This window comes from Cavia porcellus, unplaced genomic scaffold (assembly GCF_034190915.1).
Source record: "Cavia porcellus strain 051 isolate PalLab524CR breed Dunkin Hartley unplaced genomic scaffold, mCavPor4.1 scaffold_61, whole genome shotgun sequence".
Classification (NCBI taxonomy): Eukaryota; Metazoa; Chordata; class Mammalia; order Rodentia; family Caviidae; genus Cavia; species Cavia porcellus.
Genome location: NW_026947544.1, coordinates 3,384,987 through 3,393,947, shown reverse-complemented (window position 1 = coordinate 3,393,947; position 8,961 = coordinate 3,384,987). Strand labels below are relative to the sequence as shown.

The window sequence follows — 8,961 nt, the reverse complement described above, 5'->3', positions numbered from 1 at the left end:
CAAGTGTGTTTAGGGGTGTTAAATAGCTGACTTTATCAATGTTTTTGGATCATTGAACACAGCTGTTTGCAGTCTCCCTGTTTGAATGTCCACTTTGTATTCTTTGATACTGTGATTTGAACAACTATTTTCAAGATGATAATATGTAATCTATTAACAGGTGATTTCTTACTGTTATGTTTTTTGTTGTTGTTTTGTATTACGTGTACCTTTACACCACTTTTTTGTTTTGTGTTTTTCTCTTTTTCCTCTTAAATAAAATTTAAAAAAACATGACTATATTTCCTTATTTTATGTTGCAGTGCTCACATTTATGAAACAGCCTCAACTTCTGGTGCTTTTCAGATGCTTCTTGAGAAAGTGGTTGACGTTCTTGAATTTCCTTCATACATTCTTCTTTCTTCTTAGCAATATCCCTTATCAATTTTTCAGTGTTTCTAATTCTCTTGTATCATGACTTATAGCTTCTATGTGTTGTTTTTCAATATTTTTTCCAACATCTATTGCTCTTCAGAAGCTCCTTATTTCCAGTTTGTGTTTTATCAATGGAATAGTACAAATCTAACGATACTATTGTACTTTTTTTACTCTTTTAATAATGACTTCAAGTTTCTATGTGGTGGTAGTGAGAGCAGTACTCCTTTTGATTCTTAATTCATTCAATTCCTGCTCTCCTTATTCTAAGCATTTTCTCAGATTCTTGTTGAGGCAAGTCTCTACTCAAGTAATATTAATTTCTAATTTAATTCTTTCACTTAACAACTGCCTGTGTCCCTATACAGCTAATGAATTTCATAACTCAGTGCATCTACACTTTTCTGATCTTTCAAGCTAAGTTGCAAAAGCAAATCAGTTCCCAGTTCTGCTTTCAGTGATTCACTAATGGACTCCAAAGCATGCAAACATGCTGCAAAACTTTGTTAGCTATGTTAGTTAGTGAGAAAGTCTTTCTCAGAATGCTACCTCTTCTCTTTCATCGTCTTCATTTCTGATGATATATTATCTCTGGATGCTTTAAATTTCCTGTGCTGCATCTGAATCTGCTGCACTTGATTCAGCAACTGATCAGTTTCATGATTAACTCTTTTAGAATTTCTGCAGATTTTTATTAAACTTTTTTTAAGCTCCCTAGGTTCCTTTTCTGCTTTTCTAATATCATTTTTATAACTTGAACTGACTTTCTTGTGTCATAGTAACCTCCATTATGAGTACCCTGATTACTGACTTGATCAACTTCCAAATTTATGCAACCCATTGTGAAAGCACAGAATAGTTTGGTTGAATTTTCCATGCTAAAAACAAATAAGTGTCTCTCTAAGAAAATATTTGAAAGCTTTGTCAAATATGGGATTGTTACTCAAGTTACTAATTATTGATATAGCATCATTGGTTTTAGGATAGGCCATATATGTGACACATAATTTATTAGGAAGCAGAAAAGTGGCTTCTCTAAGAAGACTCAATTTTTAAAACTCCATTAAAATCTTTATGCAAACTGAATCCAAATAAAAAATGTGATAAAATAATCTATCTCCTGTGTTGAGTTCCATGGATATGTAGGAGGCTAGCCCACATTCAAAGGTACTCATCACAATGCCATGGTAGGCATTTTCAACATGCTGATTTATGCCTTTTTGATGAAAGTTGTCTGGAACTTTGTTTATGGGGTCTATTTAATTTAAAATGGCCTTTGTCATTGTCACTCTGAATAGTTGCTGCCTCTTTTCAGTATCTTCCCTTTAGCAGAAGCTTGCTGTGCTGCATTTTCCTCTCCTTGTAAGTAATTCCTTTCACTTTGTAATTCATTTTTATTTGTTACTTCATATTATGTTCTATCTAATTCATCTGCTTGAATTTTGACTTCATTAAGACCCTGATCAAGTTATTATATTACTCCATATTTTTATCCTTATTTTGCTCTATGTCTTGCAATTCTTTATGTATAGCTGTAATCTGTCTTTTTGTTTTATGGCCTGGTACAGAGACCTTTTTAAATCCATTTACCTCTCTTCTTTTGATATAATCTGGATTCTACAACCCTGTTTTGTGTACACGTCCATTCTTTCCTGCAGAGCATGGGGCCAACCTCCAATTGTTCATTCTTCCTTTTCATTTCCACTTTTGAATTTAGGCTATGTTTCTGGCATATCTTTTGTTCTGTTTTTTGCAAGCAGCTCCTCCCTCTCTTTTTAGCATTTCTTTTGTTCATTATTACTTGTCAATTCATTATGTCAGTTCTTGGCTTTACGCTCCAACTTGTCCTCTACTTAATGTGCTCCTGTCTTTTTGTATTGAGCTGTTCTCTTTTCTTTCTTTATTTCTGAAACTATTGTTTATAATTCTCTAACTTGCTACTTAATATTCTCAACTCATCTGTTGCATCTTGCTGTGTATCTCTTAGTTATTTAGATTTTTCTTCCCTTATTTCACACTTAATAGCAAGTTCATCAAGATTAGCACATGACTCACTAAGTTCCTGAACATAAGTAGGGCTCGTCTCATTTTATTACACTTCTGATACAGAACTAGTTCTTCCTTTTCTTTCTTTAAACTATGTAATCTCTCATCAGTTTAACAACTCATTCAGTTTTTCACATTTGCTCTGCTTCTTTAAATAAACAAATGCACTCTTCTTTCCATTCATAGTATACTCTTTACATCTAGTTCTCTTAGTAGCTTTAGTCTCTGAGAATCTTGTGTTGCTCTCACTTGATTGATCTTTCCTTGTTCAAAAGGATTTTGCTTTAGATAGGGTATCATGCAGTGGAAGTTGGGACCAGGGGATGATTACCCTGAGGTCACTTTCTCCTCCCTTAGAGTGCCAATCAGCTACTCTTGCATCAACAATGCCACCTTTAAGCAACACCCAGTCAGAAACTATATGTATGTCCCCCCCACTGCATTTCCAGCAAAGAAAGTCAAACCTTCAGTACTCTCTGCATTTTAGAATAAACCATTTTTACTTTATGTTCTCTCTTGCCATGCTAAAATCCTAACATTTAGTTCCCTAACCAGGAAGGCAGCATGAGTGACTCCCCAGTTTGAGTCTCCCTGCTAATTCATGGGCTGGACCACATCGTGGACCAATTCCTCACTTCTCTACATATGGAAATTGCTCAACTTGTTGCCATAAGCCTGCAAAAGACACCAGCCTAATTCATTTACCATGGGTGAGCCAACTTCTGTCTGGGGTCATCTCCATGGCCCTGGGCTGGTTCATGCCAGATTACCCATTCATTTCCTGGATTGAATTAGCAGTTCTCACATTCCTTGGACAGTCTGAGGCAGAGCTGTTACCTTGGTTTTCTGGGACCCAGTCCCATGCTTTTTTATGATAATCACTGGGCATGAGTTGGAGCTGTTTCTTTAAGTACACTTGCAAAATAGGTGATGATCTCTTTAGGTCAGGCTGTGGTCTCAGAAACATTACTTGGGGGAAGGCCAGAGCTCTCAACCCTTAAAAAAAATTGTCCCTTTTGGCTCACTTTTTTAAAAATTTTATTTAAGAGGAAAAAGAGAAAAACACAAAACAAAACAAAGTTGTGTAAGGTTACACATAATACAGAACTACAAAAAAAAAAACATAACAGTAAGAAATCACCTATTAATAGATTACATATTATCATCTTGGAAATAGTTGCTCAAATCGCAGTATCAAAGAATACAAAGTAGATATTCAAACAGATAGACTGCAAACAGCTGTGTTCAATGATCCAGAAACATTAATATAGTCAGCTATTTAACACCCCTAAACACACTTGCTGTTATATCCATTAGAGCTCTTTTTTTTTCCTCCCTCTCTTTTTTACAACAAAATTTACACATTTTGGATTTTATTACTCCTTAGTTCTTATTACTTTTTTTTGCGGGGGGAGAGAATAAAGTCAAATATGGCATAAAAAAGCTGTCAGTCAAAACCAATGAGAGACATAGCACATGGTGTAGAACAGAGTACAAGGTTATCAACAATGGTTATCAATGTTGTCTCTTGTTTCCTTAAAAAGAATTGTCTATCTCATTAGATATTATAAAGTTGGACAAAACAGTACAGAACAAGACCAATAAAACTTAGGCATTATAAACATTACAGGACTTCCAAAGGAGACAATAGTCAAACCAGAATGGGCATCTTAGTGAATCTTACTGCCTTCAAAGTAGTTGCTTATACCCTCAGACTTGATACTATCGCACAGAATGGAACAGAGTCTCATCAGTCAAAACAAGATTGTGGGAGTATTACAGGACTTCAAAACAAGTTAATAGGAAATCAAAAAGAGTCACTATTATATATCCTAATTTTTTTAATTTTCCCCTTAATTAAAATAAACATAAGAAATAACTAAATAATTTTTATAAAGAATAGTAGTTACCATAGTGTCTGTCTTTTTCCTTGAAATATTTGGATAAAACTTCATATACTATAGCTTCAAATATTTCCATATCAAGAAGCCCAGAATAAAGCCTTTCCAATTAATAAGTGATAACATTATAAAGCTTCCAGGCCACATAATGGGGAATCATGATTACCACATATTTTTATATATTTGAATCATTACTTACATTAGGGAAACTATTCGGTATTCACACATGCGAGATTGATTTATTTTACTTATGAGTATGGTCTCAAGCTGTGCCCATTTATTAATAAATATCTCAATGTGATCCTTCTTTATAGCTGAATAATATTCCATTGTATAGAAATACCACAACTTTTTTATCCATTCCTCAGTTGATGGACACTTGTGTTGTTTCCAAGATCTGGCGATTACAAATTGTGCTGCTATAAACATAGGTGCACATATATCACTGTGGTATGATGCTTTCAGTTCTTCTGGGAATATGCCTAGAAGTGGAATAGCTGGAATAAATGGGATTTCCAATCCCAACTTTTTGAGAAATCTCCAGACAGACCTCCAAAAAGGCTGTACCAGTCTACACTCCCACCAACAGTGCAGGAGAGTTCCTTTTTCCCCACAGCCTCTCCAGCATTTGTTGTTGTTGGTTTTCTTGATCCTGGCCATTCTTTCAGGAGTGAGATGGTATCTCAGTGTGGTTTTAATTTGCATTTCTCTGATGACCAATGATGATGAGCATGTTTTCATATATATATTTGCATTTGCATTTCTTCATCTGAGAATTGCGTATTCATCTCAGATGCCCATTTTTGGATTGGATCTTTGAATTTTGGAGGTCTGAGTTTTTTTAATTCTTTATATATTTTAGACAAGAGTCCCTTGTCTGAGAGAGAGTTCACTAAAATCTTTTCCCAGTTTGTGGGTTTTCTTTTCACTATGCTGGAGATTTCTTTTGACAGGCAGAAACTTTTTAATAAGAAGTGGTCCCAGTTATTGTTTCTGGGAAGTATTTCCCGTGCAGTTTGAGTCCTGTTCATAAATTCTCTACCTACTCCTATGTCTCCAAGGTTTCTACCTAATTTGTCTTCCAATAGATTTAGTGTTTCTGTTTTAATATTCAGATCTTTGACCCATTTAGATTTTAATTTAGTACATGGTGATAGACATGGGTCTAGCTTTAGTTTTCAGCAAATGGAGAGCCAGTTTTTCCAGCACCATTTATTAAGGAGACTGTCATTCTTCCAGTGAACCTGCTTGGCTCCTTTATCAAAGATAAGGTGGTTGAGTGTGTTTGCAGTTGTGGTTGTATCTTGTAATCTATTCCATTGATCTTCGGTTCTGTTTTGATTCCAATACCATGTTGATTTTACTACTGTTGCTTTGTAGTATAATTTCAAGTCAGGGATTGTGATGCCTCCTGCTTTGTCTTTGCTGCTTAGAATTGCCTTTGCGATTCTAGGTCTCTTCTGGTTCCAGATGAAATTTAGGAGTGATTTCTCTAGATCTATAAGGTATGTTGATGGTATTTCTATTGGGATTGCATTGAATCTGTATTGGAGTTTTGGGAGAATGGCCATCTTCACAATGTTTTTTCTTCCTATCCATGAGCAAGGGATGTCTTTCCATTTTCTGAGATCATCTTCAATTTCCTTTTTCAGTGTATTATAGTTTTCACTGTATAAGTCTTTCACTTCTTTCGTAAGAGTAATTCCTAAATATTTCATTTTTCTGCTTGGTAATGTGAATAGTCCAGTTTCTCTTATTTCCCTCTCTGTGATTTTGTTGTTCGTGTATAAGAATGCTATTGATTTCTGAGTATTGATTTTGAATCCAGCCAAATTACTGAATTTATTTATTGTATCTAAGAGTCTTTCAATGGAGTTTAGGGAGTCTTCTATGTAGAGTATCATGTCATCTGCAAACAATGATAATTTAACTTCTTCTTTTCCTATCTTTACCCCTTTTATTTCTCTTTCTTGCCTAATTGCTCTGCCTAGTACTTCCAGTACTATATTAAATAGGAGTGGTGATAAAGGACATCCTTGTCTTGTGCCCGATTTTAAAGTAAAGGCTTTCAATTTTTGGCCATTTAGTATGATGCTGGCTGTTGGCTTGTCATAAATGGCCTTTATTATATTGAGGTAAAGACCATCTATTCCAATTTTCTGTAAAGTTCTTATCATGAATAAGTGTTGGATCTTATCGAAGGCTTTTTCTGCATCTATAGAAATGATCATGTGATTCTTATTTTTGGCTTTATTGATATGGTGGATTACATTTATTGATTTGCGTATGTTGAACCATCCTTGCATTCCTGGGATGAATCCCACTTGGTCATGTTGTATAATGTTCTTGATGATTTGCTGCATCCTATTTGCCAATATTTTATTGAGGATTTTTGCATCTGTGTTCATTAGCGAGATCAGTCTATAGTTCTCTTTTATAGTTGGGCCTTTCTCAGGTTTTGGTACTAGAGTAATATTTGCTTCCAGCAATGACTTAGGAAGAATTGCTTCACTTTCTATTTCATTGAATAGTTTGAGGAGTGTCGGCATTAGGTCTTCTTTGTATTTCTTGTAGAATTCTGCAGTGAATCCATCTGGGCCTGGGCTCTCCTTGGTGGGTAAGGACTTAATTACATTTTCAATTTCACTAGCAGAGATTGGGTTATTCAACAGTCTTACATCCTCTTGATCTAGCTTTGGCACTTCATATGCTTCTAAGAATCTGTCTATTTCTCCTGTGTTATCAAACTTTTGAGAGTAGAGGTTTTCGAAATAGGTGTTGATGATCTTCTGTGTTTCTATTGGGTCTGTAGTGATTTCACCTTTTTCATTTCTTATTGCATGACTTTGAGGTTTTTCTTCCCTTTTTTAAATAAGGTTGGCTAGGGGCTTATCGATTTTGTTTATTCTTTCAAAGAACCAACTCTTTGATTCATTGATTCTTTGGATTGTTTACTTAGTCTCTATTGCATTGATTTCTGCTCTGATTTTTATAATTTCCTCTCTTCTTTTGGCTTTGGGCTTGACTTGCTCTTCTTTTTCTAGCTGTTTGAGGTGTAGCATCAAGTTATTTATTTGTATTTGTTCTGTTTTCCTGATGTGGGAACTCAGTGCAATAAATTTTCCTCTCAGGATGGCTTTCATTGCATCGCACAGATTCCGGTAAGTTGTATCTGCATTTTCATTTTCTTTTAGGTATTGTTTAATTTCTTCTTTAATTTCTTCTGTGACCCACTGATTACTCAAGAGTGTGTTATTCAGTTTCCATGTGTTTGTGGGATTTTTGCAGTATATTTTATCATTAATTTCTAATTTCAGAACGCTATGATCTGATAACATGCAAGGGATGATTTCAACTCTTTTGCACTTGTTTAAATATGTTCTGTGAGCTAATATATGGTCTATTTTAGAAAACGATCCATGTACTGCTGAGAAGAATGTGTATTCTGATGTTGTTGGGTGGAACATTCTGTATATGTCTATCAAACCCATTTGTTCACAGGTGTGATTCAGTTCTGTTATTTCTTTGCTCATTTTCTGTCTGATTGATCTGTCCCTTGGTGTCAATGGCGTATTAAGGTCTCCTGCTACAATTGTGTTACTGATAATTTGAGTTTTCATTTCTGTTAAGAATTGTTTTATATAACTGGCTGCTCTGGAGTTTGGTGCATACATATTTAAGATAGTTATCTCTTCCTCTTGGAGTTTTCCCCTTACGAGTATGTAGTGACCTTCTTTAACCTTTATGGTCATTGTTGGTTTAAAGTTCACGTTTTCTGTAATCAGAATGGCTACTCCTGTCTTTTTTTGGATTACTGCTGCATGAAGAATTGTTTTCCATCCTTTGACTTTCAGTCTGTGAGTATCCTTCAGGATTAGATGGGTTTCATGGAAACAGCATATGGTTGGATTTTGTTTCTTGATCCATTCTGCTAGTCTGTTTCTTTTGATTGGTGCATTGAGACCATTTACATTAATGGTTATTACTGTTAAATGCTGGTTAATTGTAGGAATGTTATCTGTCTGCTGTACCATCTTTATCTTTCTGTTCTGTTTAATTATTTGCTTTGCTTCGTGGTTTTTTTCCTTTGTGTATCTAAACTGTCTTTCAATATTTTTTGCAGGGTTGGTTTGGTGTTCATGAAGTTCTTCAGCTGTTCTTTGTCATGGAAGTATCATATTTCACCATCTATTTTGAATGATAGTTTTGCAGGATATATCAGTCTAGGTTGAAAATCATTTTGCTTTAGGATCTGGAATACTTCACTCCATGCTCTTCTTGACTTTATCATTTGTGCTGAGAAGTCTGCTGTAATTCTGATAGGTTTTCCTTTATAAGTGATCTGTCTTTTCTCTCTGACAGCTTTTAATAATCTATTCTTGTGTTGGATTTCTGGGATGGTGATTATTATATGTCTGGGTGTAGTTTTGTTTTGGTTGTGACTATTTGGAGTTCTATATGCTTCACTGATCCTGATGTCAGTTTCTGATCTCATGCTTGGGAAATTTTCAGCTATTACTTCTCTAAATATCCTCTTGACATCCTTCATGTTGTCTCCCTCTCTTTCATTAATCCTACATTCTTCTTATGTTATTCTTCT

At 34.9% G+C, this 8,961-nt stretch overlaps 1 pseudogene; it reads right to left on the bottom strand.

The window, feature by feature from the left end:
* Positions 1-286: 286 nt before the first annotated feature.
* On the bottom strand, positions 287-2,760 carry LOC134475104 (structural maintenance of chromosomes protein 3-like; annotated as a pseudogene).
* Between the last annotated feature and the right edge of the window lie 6,201 nt (positions 2,761-8,961).